The following is a 16,748-nucleotide window of genomic DNA, read 5'->3' on the forward strand; positions in this document are numbered from 1 at the left end:
ATCTTTGCCATTTGGTGTTCTACCCCAAATGGGGTCATGAAGGGTCAGACATAACTGAAATGACTGAACAGTAACAATCCTTTGATGGGCACTGAATTTTATGACATTGACAGCTCATCCATGAGCACTAAATATTCCTCCAGCTTTAAGTGGATTTTTGTTTCTTTAAGGAACATCTTATAAGCTAATCTATGTAAGCATGAGGCATTCTTTGGAAAGCCAACTCCCAAATATTTTATTTTGCACTTAACCTTCATTGGGATTTCTCTTTCTATTATTGTCTCTTGGATTTGGTTATTACTGAACTTTTTTCATATTGTTGTGGGTTTATTTTATAGCCTGAAACTCTGTTGAAGCTATTGTCTCAATTAGTTTCCTTGTTGATTAAGCCAAGTTTCTAAGTAAACCATCATGTCATCACAGATAGAAATGGTTTTGTTTCTCCTTGCCTATCCTTAAACCTTTCATTTTTTTTTCTCTTGGCTTACTCCTATTGCTATCACTTCTATAAATGTATTAAGTAATAGTGGAAGAAGTGGGCATCCTCGTATTTACCTGGAAAATTTCTAGTGTATTGCCATTGCATATGATGCTTGCACTTGTTTTTAAATAGATACTTTTATGTGATTTTAAAATAGGATCTCAATATGCCTTGGTGGGGCTTTTAGCAAGAATGAGTGTTGTTCCTTTGGTTTCAAGTAATTATTTATATGAACATTTATTATTTCTTCCTCCCATTGCCCTCCACCAATAAAATGATTACAACAGAACACAAAATATAAAAAGCCTCATAACACATATGCATAGTCCAGCAAAACAAATTACCACATTGGCCATGTCCAAAAACATATGCCTCATTCTGTATTTTAAGTCAATCACCTATCTAGAAAGAGGTTGGTGGCATGATTCATCTTCATTCCTTTGGATTCATGATTTCTTATTGGATTAATCAGAGTTCTAAAGTATGTAAAAATTCTTTTTCTCTGTAATTTTGTTGTCATTGTATAAACTGTTCTAGTTTTGCTCATTTAATTCTGCATCATCTTATAGAGATCTTCCAGTATCCTCTGAAACTGTCCATTTCGTTTTGTCTTACGGCACAATACCTTCATATCCCACAATTTGTTCAGTCATTCCTCAGTGGGTTCCTTCATTCAGCTTCCTTCATTTCCAGTTTGGGGCTAATATGCCAAGAGTTGCTACAAATAGTTTTGTACATATAGGTCCTTTTCCTCTTTGATCTCTTTGGGGTAAAGTTTAGGAGTAGTATATGGCAGGGTCAAAAGGTATACACCGTTAAATAACTTTGGGCAGAGTTCCAAATTACTTTTCGTAATGACTGGACCAATTGACAGCTCCACCAAGAGTGGACAAATGTGCCTGTTTTCCCACAGCTACTCCAGCGTTTGTCATTTTTTTCTTTTGTTATCTTTGCCAATATTATGGGCATAAGTTGGAACATCAGAGTTGCTTTTATTTGCCTTTATGTACTTATTAGTGATTTGGAGCACTTTTTCATACAGCTATTAATAGCTGAGATTTCTTCTTTGACCATTTATCAATAGAGGCATGGCTTTAGTCTTAGAAATTTCAATCCTTTCCTTACATATCTTGCATATGAAACCTTTATCAAAGAATTTTAACACAAAAACTGTACTTTATGACTTGTTTTCCATAGAACTTAAACTGCATTAGATTTGCTTCTGCAAAAACTCTTAGTTTTTATGGAATTAAAATTGTTTAGTTTATCTTCTGTCCTTCTTTCTATTCCTTGTTTAGTCATGAACTCTTTTCCTACCCACAGATCAGAAAAGTAATGCCTTCAGTGCTCCCCTAATCTGTTCACGATGTCACATTTCATGTCTGAATCATGTATATATTTTGAATTTATCTTGGTGAATGGTGTCATATGTTGGCCTACGCCCCAACTACTTGCCAGTTTTCTCGGAAGGTTTTTGTCAGGTAACAAGTCCTTGCCCCAGTAACTGGTGTCTTTCCAGTCATTGAATGCTGTATCACTGTGTTCCCTTGCGTCTCCAAGTTGCCTACCTCATCTGTTCCATTAAATTATAAGCTCCTTGAGGACAGGGACTGTCTTTTGCCTCTTCACTTTTTCTATCCCCAGTGCATAATACAGTGCCTGACACATAATAGATACTTAATAGATGTTTGTTTAACCAGTACTAAAATGTTTTCATGATAATTGCTTTGTAGTATAGTTTGGGATCTGGTACTAATAGACCCCTTCCTGTTACTTTTATGATTCTCTACCTTTCATTCTTCCAGGTGAATTTCATTATTTTTCATTTATATTTCTATAAAACATTCTTTTTGGTAGTTTCATTAATATGTCACTGAGTAAGTAAATTAATTTTGGCAGTAAATTTTATCTTTGTATTCATATTGTTCCTGAATATATAGTCCCAAATACTTTATACTTTCTGTAGTTATTTTGAATGGAATTTCTCTTCCTAACTCTTCTGCTGGGTTTTGTTTGTATTATACCAAGAATTCTGAGGATTTATATGGATTTATTTTCACATGCTGTAATTTTGCCAAATTAATCAGCTGTTTAAGAGTTTTTTGGGGTTATCTCTTTAGGGTTTTCTACATCATTTGTCATAACATCTATGGAAGTTGCTAATTTTGTTTACCCTTTACCTATGCTTATGTCTTTGATTTCTCTTTCTTGTCTACTTGCTATAGTTAGAATGTCTAGGACTAAGTTAAATAGTAGCAGTAAGAATGGACATGCTTTCTTTAGCCTTGATCTTATTGAAAAGGCTTCTTTCTCAGATTTCTCCTTTGTATTTTATTTGGGGTTTTTAATTTCATAAATATTTTAGTTGCCTGTCCACTTTATTGATCTCTTTTCTCTCTTTTATTGATGAAAGTATTCTATAAAAGTTGTCATAAGGACTGCTTTAGGTGCACATAAGTTTTGGTATGTTATCTTGCTGTTGTAATTTTCTTTGATGAATTTATTGTTTCTTTGATTTTTCTTTGACCCAGCAATTTTGGGGGGATTAATTTCTTTAGTTTCCATTTAATTTTTAATGTATTCTTTAAAGTCTCTTATTGAATATATTTTTATTATATTGTCATATGTACAGGATTAGTATTTCTGCTTTTCTGAACTTGTTTGTTCATGGTTAAATTTTGTAAAGCTGCCATGCATGGATGAGAATTGCATAAATTCCTTTCTGTTCCCAGTCAGTAATCTCCAGAGCTATGTCATCTCTATTTTCCTAAAGTTCTTTCTGGCTCCTTTTTATCATTTTTTTATGTTTGCTTAGATCTGAAAGATGTATGCTGAGGTTCCCCATATAGTGATTTTGTCTAATTCCCCCTGTAATTTGATTGTTTTCCTTTAAGTATTTAGATGCTATGCTGTTAGATGCATATGTGCATTGTATTAAGTATTGTTGTTGATTCATTTTCTGTGATGCCTTTAAACATAATGTAATCTCCCTAGTTATCTGTTTTTCTTGTCTGAAATAATTTTTTGGTTAATAATGGTTTTCATGACACTTTAGGATTTGTGAAATATTTTACATAGGATATCTTATTTGATTCTCACAATATCTTTGTGATGAAAGTGCTATTTGTTCCATTTTACAGATGAAGAAACTGAGACTGAGAAATATTAAGTAACTTGCCCAGGGTTTCACAGTTTGTAAGTGACTGAAGCAGGAGTTGAACTTGGGTCTTTTTGACTCTAAGTCTACTACCCCACCTAATTTACCTGAAGCATAATATGTTCCATTCTAGTTCATTATTTAACTCCGTCAGTCTTTGTGTTTTAAGTGTGGTTTGTGTTTAAAAAAATGTTGGATTCTGCTTTCTTTCATTTTATGTGTAAGTTCATACCACTCACATTCACACTTACAATTGTTAATTACATAGTTTCCTCCATCTTGCCTTATACTATTCCCTCTTACGTCAACCTCCCTCCTTATAAAGAAGGATATGGGGGGGGGAGAATTATTTGACTAATGTATGTAATCTAGAATTGAAGCATTCTATTGTTTCTGTTCTTCCCCTGTCCCTGATTTTTACTATTCTTTTGATCCTTCCTCTCAAGTTGTGTGTGTATAAAACTTTGCTTTGCCCAGGCCAGAAGGAAGTGAGAGTGTGATTGAATATTCATATGTGATATATTAAGTTCTCTCCTCCTTTCCTCTCCATTTGAGTCACTGTGGTTTTCTCTCTTTGACGTTATCTAGGGTTTTTTTTTTATGAGAGTATATACCTTACGTCTTCAGGGATTTAAAAAACTTTTTGGTTTTCAATATTCTTTGTTGTCTCATGGAGTTGGTGTTTTCCTTGTACTCGTTCTGAATTTGAGGGAGTTCATTTCTTGGGTAAGATGATTAAATGGTAAGAATTTTTCCTTCTTTTCCCCTTACTATCCCCATACTTGTTTCCTTGGTATTTTATTTTGTATCTCACTTCACTTTTTTTGACATACTCTTGTCATTACTGTAGCCAGGGAATGGTTTTCTCTGAGACTCTACTTGTGGTGGTGCTTCTTATTCTGCAGCTACTCCTTGAAATACTCAAGTCACAATAATTCTTCATTTTGCATGATGATTTCTCTTGTTTATTTATACCTCCAGCCTCAATGTCTTGATTGAAAATTTGTGCTTGGGGTATTCAGTTTTCCCTCGAGCTCTACTCTCTGTAGGAATTATCTGGTTTTGTATTTCTGCTGACTCTAGTGCTCAGGGAAGCCCTGTGTTGGGCACTGTTCTGGTCTTGTCCACCCCTCCAGGTCTCTTAAGTGGTTTTTTTTTTTAAAGAAAGTTGACTGGGATTTTTGGCTTCTTCCCCTCCTTGCTTCCCAATGTAAGGTAACCCTATGTTTTTTCACAGTTGTTCTCAGGATAGCCCTGGTCTGAACTCGTTGTCTGTCCAGACAGCAGTGAGTCCGAGGTTAACTAATGTACGCTAAGGCCAAGCTGACCAAAAGAATAATCATGGTCACGGAAACACTCTTCCTGAGGGCAGCACCACTTACCCTGATCTGTCTGTGTCTATTCCCAAACTTCAAGTCCTGCCTGTGATGTCCAAGGCAGTCATATTGTGGCACCCTTGTACTTAATGTTGTGACCAGCCATGCTCTATCTTTCAGTAAACCCCACTTGGATAAGTTATGTGATGGGCTTTTCTTCCCCTTTTTTAGGGATGAAGTCGTAGCACCTCTCACCTAAACCACCTATTTAGAGAGTATTTGCTCAGAAGCACTGGGGATAAGAATAGAAAAGTGAGGCAGTCTCTGCTCTCAAGCAGGTCACCTTCTAACAGGGGAGACAACATCTGTGGAAAGATCCCATAGTCCTAAGGGCCTGCAGCAGTAAAGCAGATGCTATTGCCTCTACTTTAATGTCATTTCTAGTGATAAAATCACATCCGTTTCTGAGGTTGACACATTGGACAGCGAGAAAGACTCTGGGGGCAAGAACTTGCTTTGCTGAGGTTGTAGGCCCTGCAGGAGCCAGGCTGCATCTCCACTGGGGTTCCTTCCCAAGATGATGGCTGGGGGCACCAGACTGGAAGCATTACTCTTCCCAAGGCTCTTGGGCTAAGAGTCCTGGGCTCTCTCCATGAGTGTCTGTGGAATGATGGTGGTGGTTGGACTTGGCCAGCACGCATTACTGGTGGTAATGTCACTCCTAGGGCTCCTGTACTTATCTGCATGTTGGTGGGAGTTGGTCAGCAGTTGTTGGCAGTGGTGATGAAGTAGGTGGGCTCTAGGCTAGAAGCAGGTCTGATAGTTTGGGGGGCGCTTGGGTTCAGGGTCCTGGGCTGTCTCCATCAGGATTCAAGGGGAGAGTGTGATCAAGGTGGTTTGACTGGCTTCTCCTTCCCTTGAATAGAGGAAAAATAACTGAGGATAGGATGACTTTGTAGTAATTTATTGCCCACAGTCTCTTTGTCTGAGTGTAGCTCTAAATTTTTGTCTGTATATATCTCCATCTCTTGACTGAACACTACATTACTCTTTCTAGAGCTATCTTTACTACTGTATACCACTCTCTCATTATCTGGGATCATTTGCTGTGAACCAGAAGGTGGTCCGACATGCCATTGGTGTTATGTATTGTGAAATGCATACCCTTCTCCCTCACCAGCACCCTCTCACCCTGGGAATATCGCATAGCAATGCTGTAGTGATGTTTCCATTGCCATGTACATGTGGTTTCCCCAGATAGAAAGGAAGCTCCCTGAGGCCAGAGATTTCTATTATTCCTATCATAGTATCCTCAAGTGCCTAGAATCACGCCTGACAAATAGTTGGCACTTAATAAATATTGACTGATGGACAAAGCCCTGTGTAGGATTGGATCCCTGGAGGTCACATCTTGACTTAGAAAACCACAGATTATCTATGTTGTATTGCATTTTTATTTATTTTGTAAAACATTTCCAAATTCCATTTGAATCTGGTTCTTATTGTGCCTGCCTGAGGTGGGCTGCTGAGAGTTGGAGCCCCCCGTCTGAAGGCATCCAGAGATCTCAATTGCAGCCCCTCCTTTTGGCGGACGTGTATTCCACTTTGCTGCCATGTTAAGAATGGATCGATTTCTTGGAAGTGTAGCTGTAACTTCATCTATGGCAACAGATTTGTGTTCATTTCTCCCTCCTCCCAAGCAGTAGCTTTTGCAAGAAGCTCAACCAAGCACTGTTCTGCTCCATAATTCCGAGACACTACTAGCTTCTTCCTAGGCTGTTCTCAGGCTAGTACTTGAACAGGACCGTCCCTTTCTACCCTGATTTGGCAGCTCTTTCCCAAACTTACTGGATACGGACCATTTTTAGGCTAATGGGGAGAAACTGTTCATTCTACCCTTCTCTACCATAGCTGACAGCACTGAATGTGTGGCAAGGATGAGTGGAGAATGAGCTAAGTGGCAACAGAAGTCCTTTTTTTCCCCACTCTTTTTTTGTGAGGCAGTTGGGGTTAAGAGACTTGCCCAGGGTCACACAGCTGGGAAGTGTCTGAGTCCAGATTTGAACTCAGGTCCTCCTGACTCTAGAGCTGGTGCTCTATCCATCGTGCCACCTAGCTGCCCCCTTTTTTTCTCTTTCTTCTTAGGGTCCAGTATAACTTGCCCTCCGCAGCCATAGGAGGGCATGGGACATGAAGATCAATTCCTAGAAAGAGAAGAATGTTGGAGGCAGGCATATTTCAGAGCTCATCCAGCTATGCTTCAGTAAACCCACATCAACAGGAAACTTCCATACATGTAAGTCTTAAGTTTTCTAGGAATGCAAGTTAAGGTCTAAGGGACTTAGAGAGTGTGTCTGTCTGAAGATTACCTGTAAGGCCGAGTCTTTAGGTAATTTAATACCTCAGCACTTCTAACTCCAAGAGACCTAGACCAGTCATGTCAAACTAAAGTGTACATAAGGATCCCTGTGGGAGCATACTGATTTTGAAAACCACCTGTTAACTTATGTCTTATTGCATTTTTTATGTATTTTGTTAAAAGTTTCCTAATTACATTTTCATCTGGGCTATATTGTTGACCCCTCTACCCTAGACAAGAGGCAAGGTCTCCCAGTGTTCTGGTTTTGAGGTTTCTAAGTCTTGAGATCAAGCCTTGAACTGAAGGTCCTCCATGTTTGTACTTATGGTCTGAGGAATAGCAAGACCTAGATTTGGAGTCTTAGATACTCAAGGAGAGCTTGGGATTAGGTCTCTAGGACTTGAGGCTCCTATACCTTAAGACCACTATTCTGGATACCTAATCTAGGGCCTGGGGAATGGAAGTCTAGGGACTTAAAATCCAAAGCATTGAAAGCTATTGCCTTCACAACTGAGACTTCAGGTCTCAGAGGTCCAAGACCTGAAGTCATTTAGATTTAAATCCACATTTTAGAGACCCCAAGATCCAGGCATTTCCATATAGCCCTATGTGTTGGTGGTTTTATTGAAAATTTGCTTCAGTATAGCAGGATGGCCCCCAAATTATATCTGCCTCTGACATTCCTCACAGCCCAGCAAAGGATGTTGAGAGAGATTTCCACTTATAAGCAAATGCTTGCTTCAGAATCTGGCATGTGTGGTTAGAGATTAGTGTTTGGTATACATGCACATAAACTTGTTGTAAGGAGCAGATGTTATGGGAGGCAGATTCTCATAGCTGAACAATGACATTTAGTAATTCAGGGAGACAGCCTCCATACTATCCTGAGAATGGCCATGGAAGCTCCCTTTATCTTCAGATACAGGGTGGGTGGTATCCAGAAAGTCCAGTTTAGCTTCTTGCACAAGTTTCTCAGGAATAAAAAAGTAACCAAAACCCAAGTTATAGTTATGCAAACTACGAGACTATAAATTGGTATGTTTTCAAGAAAACTGTTACCTTTGATTATACAAGCAAAAAAAAATTCCCAATATCCCCTATTTAATAATTTTCTAATACTTAAGAAGAATCTTCTCCAAAGACTTTGCAGTTATGATTATTACTATATAATTCTTATTTATTATAAACGGAACCAGTCCATCAACAAATATTATTAAGTGTTTATCTTATTTCAACCATTTTGCCAGGCACTTAGGATACAAAAACCAAAAAGCCTTTGACCTTGAGGAGAATTTCAGAAGAAAGAATCTCTTCACATGTGAGTGAAGACAGCTTTGGATAAGAGAGGGGCATGAGAGTATAATCAGTAGCACCTCTAATCCTGAGCTGGGTCTCAGCAGTCACTTAAGTCCCTGGCCAACCAGAATGCTATGAGAGTTCTATACAGAGAAGTACATGTGTTTCATATGGGACAGATGCATAGTTTTAAGAAACAGAAACAAGAGTGGGGAAAGTTACACTGAAACAGAGAGAAATCCAAGAGTTGGATACATGGAGACAGCTCTGAAAAGAGGAGAGTCAGAAGAGAGGAACAAAGAATTCAAGTTTGAACCACAGGTAGCTAGAGGCTGAAAGACCTAGTAGATCCATGGGAGACTTACCCAACCAAATCAGGGGACTAAATCCCAAGACTCAGGTGCAGACTTACATCTGGAGTCCTAGAGACCTATAGACTTAAGGAACTAAATTTCTAGATTTAGTGACATAGAAACCAAACAATTCTAAACGTAACCTTACAGACCTAGAGAACAAAATCCATAGACTTAGAAGGACAGATAAAACAAGTACTAACTGCTGGGGGAGGGCAGTAGGCATGCAGTGGCAGGGTTTGGAAACGGGGGATAGGAATGGGGTGAAGGCCTTGCTCCATGCAAGGTAAGAGAAAGTGCATCAATTAAAGCCTAGCCTCTCTCAGCGAGAGTCCAAGGTTCTGTTAATGTGAGGTGAGGGTGATGATGAGAGCACAGGCAGCCTACTTTGGAAATGGCAGTCTGCAAGTGACTAAAGACCTCAAGAATTAAATTCGAAGCTCTTGGCTCAAAGACTTGGAGATCCACATCCCCAGAGTTAGAGACCCTAGGACAACATGTACCTAGAACAAGGAAACTGAACCTTAATACTTAGAGCCACTCAAACCCCTTCCACTTCAGGGGAGGGAATTCCATGCATGATTAGACTTGAGAGCTGCTGAGGTCCATTACAACACTCAAAATCTATAATTCTGTGACTCAAGTCTAGAGCCAAGTCTCTAGGGTGCTTTCTCTGGTCACCTAAGACAGAAGGAAAGACCTAACGAGGGGCTACATGGTCAAAGTTAATGGCACAGTGTAAAAAGAGAGGCTGACAGAACTCACCTGTACCAAGAGGCTTTAGTAGGAGTTGTAGTCTCGTTGGGCAGTTCCCCGGATGATAGAGAAGGGAGCCACAAGACGACTGCTGACATTCCCTCCAGACCAGTGGTAAGTCTTGATATCCCATCAACTCCCTTGTTTTCAGCGAGCAAGAAGCATTGAATCTTCAGCAGAGGAGAATTAGAGCCTAAGAAGAGAAGGAGAAAAATTTTCATTCTTCTTGTCACTTGTCGGCAAATGATTGTTTCACAATCTGTCAGTGAAAGCTCAGGAATCCTGTTTATCACATATGCTTGAGCTGGCAGCCAGTCTTTTTGACACTTTGGGCACCACAATCTTGGCACACTCAGCACCGTTGAGAGGCAGCTGCTAAGCAAAGGTTAGCCCAGCCTGCCCTGGGTGGGAATCATACTAACAACCACCTTGGAAGAAGTTAGTATTGTCACAGAATGGGGAAAACTGGGTGAGGCTGCAAGAAACACATAGAAAGCTGGTTCAAGCTTCTTGAAAAGGTTACTTGGGAAAAAATAATAACTGTCAAAAGAGCAGAAGATGTGGAAGAAGCAGTATAGCCCAGCTGCCCCAACAAAGATCTAAAAAGAATGCCAGACTGAGCAGCGATTACAAAATCAAAGGAAAAACCACAGTGGGCCATTTTTCCAGCCCAAGGGAGCATATACAATCCCCATTCAAATGCATAGGGCAGGCACTACAGCAGAGGGGTGGCTCTGCTTCTCTGACTCCAGAGTCGTGCTGCAGATTAAGTTCCTGGGCACGAGCAAGGGCTGAGGGCTAACTGTCTATGGAAGCTCCACCTGTGAGGAAATACACACTTGTGCTGCCTAGACACAAACTGGGGTCTGGAGCCTGAAAAGTCCATGATGGCAGCCAGACAGTGTCCAACGTATTAGATGCCACAAGGCTGAACTGTTCATCTCACCAGCCCGAGTGGTCCCTTTGTTCTTTAAAAGAAGAGGTACAAAGCCTAGCGTCCTTGGAAATTAATGATTTCACGATATGTGAAATACAATTACAAAGTTAAAGGAATGAAAAAAAAATTAAAGGAAGGTATCTTATATAAAAATGACCTGAAAACAGATCAAGGAGAGATATCTTAAGTATTCCTAAACCTTCAAGGCCAGATTGTGAAACAATAATTTGCTGATAAATGAGAACAGGAGTAAATTTTTTTCTCTTCTCTCAGGCTCAAATTGCACTCAGCTGAAGACCACTCTTTTGAAGATTCAGTGCTACTTTTCCCTTGCAAACATGGGAACTAATGGGACAAAGACTCATCAATGATCTGGAAGGAATGTCAGCAGTCATTCTTTGGCACCCTACTCTATCATAGAGAGACTTATTCAGCTGTGCTATTACTGTACTGACTCCTCAAAAAGGAGCCTGGACATAATATTTCCAGAAATAACAATAAAAGCTCAGGAGCATTCTAGCCAAAATCCGGAGCTTCAGGTCAAAGGAAAAATGCTGCAAGCACCCAGAAAGAATTAAAATACAGAGGAGGCACTGTCAGGATCACACAAGTTCTAGCAACTACCACATAAAGCTACAGAGAGTGTGGAATATAATAAATATCTACAAGGCAAAAGATCTAGGATTACAACCAAGAATATCTTACCCGAAAAACTGAGTATAATCATACAGGTGAAAAGACCTTTAATGAAATAGATAACTTTCAAGCATTTCTGATGAAAAGATCACAGCTCAGTTAAAACTGTAAACAAATATTAGGGAATAGGAAGGACTATAAGGACATTGTATTTACACTCTAATAGGAAGCAACAATACATGTGTCCCCCAGAACTCTAATGTCATCGGGGTCACAGAAGGAGTGAAGACAGAAAGCCTGAGAGTGCTTTTGTTATGTTTTGATAATCTTGAAGAAGAAGGAGAGATATAGCCTAGAAGAAAAAAAGGAAAGAAAGGTGGGGAAATTTGTCATTTAATCATAGTATACAAGTACAAGTCTATACAAACAGGAAAAGGTAGGTATCATCTGAACCTCACTTTCATCTGAATTTGTCAAAGGAGAGTAGGTAGAACACACACAAAGATTTTGGTGTAGAAGTGAATTCATCAAGAGGGAGAAAATTAGGAGGAAGGAAAGGTCCAGAAAGGTTCACAAATAAAAGAAATTTAACCTGGGAGGGTAGACTGTGAGGAGCAATTTAAAGGAAAGAAAGAACTGAGAACTGGAAGCAAAAAAAATCCACCTTGAATTAATTTAAAAAAATAAAACTAGGAACTGTTTTGTGAAAGGAAAACAAAATAAATAAAACCTTACACAGTTTAATCAAATAAAAGAGAAGGAAAATTGACAACAAATGAAGACAAGGTAAATTGTTAGAGAATATTTTATCCAACATGCAAGTAAAATGGATGAATATTTACAAAAATATAAAATATGCAGATTAACAAAACAAGACAGAGACTTTAAACAACGTAATGTCAGAAATTGGACAAACCATAGGACCAGATAGATTTATAAGAAGCCTGTATTCAACATTCAGAGAACAATTAATTCAAATTATATATAATATGCTGTCAAAAAATAGGAAAGGAAGATTTTCTATCAAATTCCTTCTATCATACAAATCTGTTCTTCACACCTAAATCAGAGAGAAAATAGAAAAGGGGAAACTATACATATATATCCTACAAAAACACTGAAGCAAAAATTTCAAATAAAATATTAGCAAAGAGGAACTTATCACAAAGATAATGCATTATGACCAGATTGGTTCATATCAAGCCCACTATAAACAAATAACCATATAAATAACAAGGGACAATAAAAAGATAAGTTTGTCAACAGATCCAGAAAAGGCCCCTAATGAAATACAAAATCCAATTCAGTGTTAAAAAAAACCAAAACTCTTTCCTTAATATGATAACTATTATCAATCTAAAACCAAGAGCTATTATTGTATGTAATGGGGATAAACTAGGGGGCCTTTCTAGTAAGAAGAGGGGCAAAGCATGGATGTTCATTATCACTGCTACTATTTAATAAAGTGCTTGAAAGGCAAAAGAAATTAAGAGAATAAGCATAAGAGGAAAGTAGTATCATTTGATGTTCTAGAGAACCCTAGTCAACAAAAAATTGAAGCAAATTTGAAAGATATAAAAATAAATATAAATAAATAAATCATCAGCATTTCTGTTTAATTATCAACAAAACCAGGAAGAGAAATGCCATTTAAAATAGCTACATAATATTTGGGAGTCTATCTACCCAGATACACATAAGAACTAGATGAATCCAAATATAAATCACCCTTGGAATAATACTGATTGCTCATGGATACATTGAGCAAAAATAACTTAATGACAAAACTACTTAAATTAATTAACTTTCTTAGAGCCAAAGCTCTATAGAGGTAGAGAAATAATGGGGGGGGGGGGAAGTGAGAAGCAAGGGACCTAACAGTCACAGATCTCAAACTATACTACCAAGAAGTAATCATACTGGTTTAGAAATAGGCCCATCAAAAGGTCAGAAGCAAGCAAACACCATAGCTGCCTAGTGTTTGATAAACCCAAAGACCTCAGCTACTAGAGAAAAAACTCACTGTTTTGGCAGTAAGTGCTAGGAAAACTGGAAAGCAGTCTGTCAGAAACTAGGTATAGAGCAACATCTCACACTATATGTTAAGACATACTAAAAGTAGGTACATTACTTCTACAAAGTGTGAGTGACATCATAAATTAGAGGAGGAAAGAAGAAATTAGCCTATGAACTATAGATAGGGGAATTCATAATCGAAGCATAATTTTGATATAAAATTTTAAAGGTTTTTCCACAAATAAAACCGATGCAGTTAAAATATAAGGAAAACAGTTATCTGGGGAATATCTTTTGCAGCAAATTTCTCTGGTAAAGGTCTTATATCTAAGTCAAATAAGAAACAAATGTCAAAGTATAATAACCATTACCTGAATGATATAAATGGTCAGTTTTCAAGGGAAGAAATCCAAGCTATCAACAGCCACATTTTAAAATGCTCCAATTCACTAATAATTAAATAAATATAAATAAAAACTACTCCAGCAAAGTTGCCACGGAAAAGGGTGGAGGTGCTGTGGGAAAATAGGAATGTTAGGGGGTGGTTAGGTGGCACAGTGGGTAGAGCTCTGGCCTTGGAGTCAAGTGGACCTCAGTTCAAATCCAGCCTCAGATACTTGACACTTACTAGCTGTGTGACCACGGGCAAGTCATTTAATCCCATTGTCTAGCAAAAAAGAAAAAAGAAAATACACTATTGGTGTAGCTGAAAAATGGGCTGGCCATGAGAGAAAGCAATTTGGATTGCTAACAAAACAGCTACTAAATTGTACATGCTCTTTTGACCCAGTAATATCACTATTAGGTCTATACTCCAAGAAGGTTAAAGAAAGGGACCTATATGCACAAAAATGTTTGTAGCACCTCTTTTTTTTGTGGTAGCAAACAACTGGAAATTAAGGGAGTGACCATCACTTGAGGCATAAATGAACAAATTATGGCATATAAAGGGTGGAATTCTACTGTGCTATAAGAGAGAGATGGTTCCATAGAAAACTGGGAAGACTTAAGAACTCAGATCAATTGCAATCACCAACCATGTCAGAGGACCAACGGTGAAGAATGCTGCCCACCTAGGCGATAGACTACAAATACAGAATAAGACAAACATTTTTTTGAGATGGCCAATGTGGTCATCTTTATTGTTTGACTATATGTATTTATTCCAAGAATTTTGCCTTTCTTTTATAAATAAAATTTAATTTAAAAAGAAAATTATAGCTTGCATACCAAAAGTTTGAAATTACAAGCAATTATATTTCAAAGAAAATTATTACCTTAGCATCCAAGACAAAAGATCCTGGTAAACTATATTTTAAAAAAATTACTTCTACTTAGGAAAAAAATTCTCCCCAAATATAGACTGCACTTATAGTTTCATAATACTCATTTCATAATGATAAAGACTGATACATAGGGGGCTCTAATGTCCAAGACTGAGACTGAAGTCTAATCATATAAAGGAGTCCAGGATAGATGCAGAGAAGCATGAGAGTCCTTGGCCTCAAAGATATTTCCTTCTATCAAGATAAATGACATGACCACATCTGAATAAATGCAAAGGATATGCAAAATAAATATAAAGTTATTTTGGGAGGGAAAACACTAGCGGTTGAGAGGCTCAGGAAAGGTACCTTACTGTTACAAATAGAACTCTATGCATCAGTGGTGTCTGAAATCATGGGTGATACCAGGCAGATAATTCAGTAATTTGCCCAGAACAATGGATAAACAAGAAGTGTGTCTGTGTATACAAATATATATACAGAGGACTATTACAATAATGTCTTATATATTAATACATACTACATATGAGTACCCACATGCATATATCTGCACACAAACATATGCTATATCCATGTTAGAGAGAGATACATAGAGAGATACTTAGAAATGAATTAGAGATAGAGGTACGTAGAGACAGAACTAAATAGAGAAGTGAATAAGGTTAAAGATGACATAGGTATGCATACCCATATGTGTGAATATATATTATACAAAGAGGAATATATATATATGGAAATAGAAACAGATATACGCACACAGAGTGAGTTTTACATACACAGAAAAAAGTGATAGAGATGAGAACTATACACATTGAAAGATCCAGAGAGATGTAGATATACACATAAAGGGAGATCTTTATGATCTCTATTGCTTCATAGAGTAAACAGAGAAAGAGAGAGAGATGGAGTTAGGAAGATATAGAGGGAGCTAGATGGAGGGAGTTAAATAAAGAATAATCAAGACAGAGAGTAAAATAAAAGATATAAGGAGAAAGACAGAGACTTGGAACCTTAGAGTTAGAAAACTAGAGATGAAGGCCTAAAGGCCTACACTGAGGACTAGAGACTTGACAAGATGTAGATGCTACAGTGGGTGGATAAGTTAAGGCAGAGCCATTCCATCTTGTTTTTTTCTAATAATTAGGAGAAAATACCCTCTATGGATGACTATTTACTAAGTGTTCCTACCACACCAGAAAAAAATTAAGAATAGAAAAACACATAACTTACCTATCCAAATGGGATTTACTGAAGGATATAGCATGACAAGCCAGGCCCCAAGATGATAAGGAAGGGCATGTGCATGTGACTAACTCCAACATTCCTCCTAAGTAAAGGATGATGGGTCTTTATGTCCTGGAAGTCCCTATGACTGTGGAGGACAAGCTGCAGGGAAACTTCAGAAGCATGGTCTTCAGCAGCATAGACCTTTGGCAAAGTACAATGAGAGTCTGAGAAAGAAAGTGAAAAAAAATGACTTTGTTGTCACTTATCAATTTCTGATTTTATAATTTGGCCTTACAAGCCTCTCTTTTCTCTCCCTCCCCTTTCCCTCCAGAAAATTTAAAAAAATTTCAAAAGAAAAAGAAAACTTTTATAAAAAGAAATTAGGATTGAAATTCAGTAAAAAAAAAAAAAGAATTCAAAGAAGAAATTTAGACAGAAAAGAACATGGACCAACTTTTACTCTTTCGAGGGTCCAAGTGGGGTGGAAGAAGCAGGCTCTGAAACAGGGGAAGCACAATAACAATACTCTGGACAACAGAGATGATCCAGGGCTTGCAGAGAAATTTGGGATGATGTTTGCCCAAGGAGGAAGTTACAGGTGTCTCCCCCCGCCCAAACTGAAGAAGCACATTACTGGATGTGGGTACCCTGAAGCAAAGTCCTGTTGGCCCTGAGTTGGTTATGGCAACATGGAATAGTGTTCTTGTTGACCACAACTTCAGAACTTTTAACTGAATAAATCAGTCGCTGCAGTTAACAAAATTGCATTTGAAAGACTTTCATAGACAGAATAAACGTAAGTGGCATGAACAGCTAAATGGAGAACTAGATATTTTTTCTGATCCCTTCAACTTCCCAAACCTTTCCAAAGCAGAAATTACACACGAAAGATAAAGCAACTTTAGCTGAATTTAAAAGAAGATTGAAA

General features: G+C 37.9%; 1 protein-coding gene across 3 annotated transcripts in view; it reads right to left on the reverse strand.

The window, feature by feature from the left end:
- The window catches only part of LOC110199813 (uncharacterized), a 69,837-nt gene extending 53,796 nt beyond the window's left edge, over positions 1 to 16,041 (reverse strand). For all 3 annotated transcript variants that reach the window (XM_078147735.1, XM_078147734.1, XM_020974791.2), the window contains exons 1-2: positions 15,824 to 16,041; positions 9,728 to 9,911 (exon numbers count right to left, since the gene is read on the reverse strand). The gene's annotated coding sequence lies outside the window, so the exon portion shown is untranslated. The remainder of the gene's footprint in view (positions 1 to 9,727; positions 9,912 to 15,823) is intronic.
- Between the last annotated feature and the right edge of the window lie 707 nt (positions 16,042 to 16,748).

The sequence above is a fragment of the Phascolarctos cinereus genome, unplaced genomic scaffold (assembly GCF_003287225.1).
Source record: "Phascolarctos cinereus isolate Bilbo 61053 unplaced genomic scaffold, phaCin_HiC Scaffold_8;HRSCAF=390, whole genome shotgun sequence".
NCBI classification, from domain to species: Eukaryota; Metazoa; Chordata; class Mammalia; order Diprotodontia; family Phascolarctidae; genus Phascolarctos; species Phascolarctos cinereus.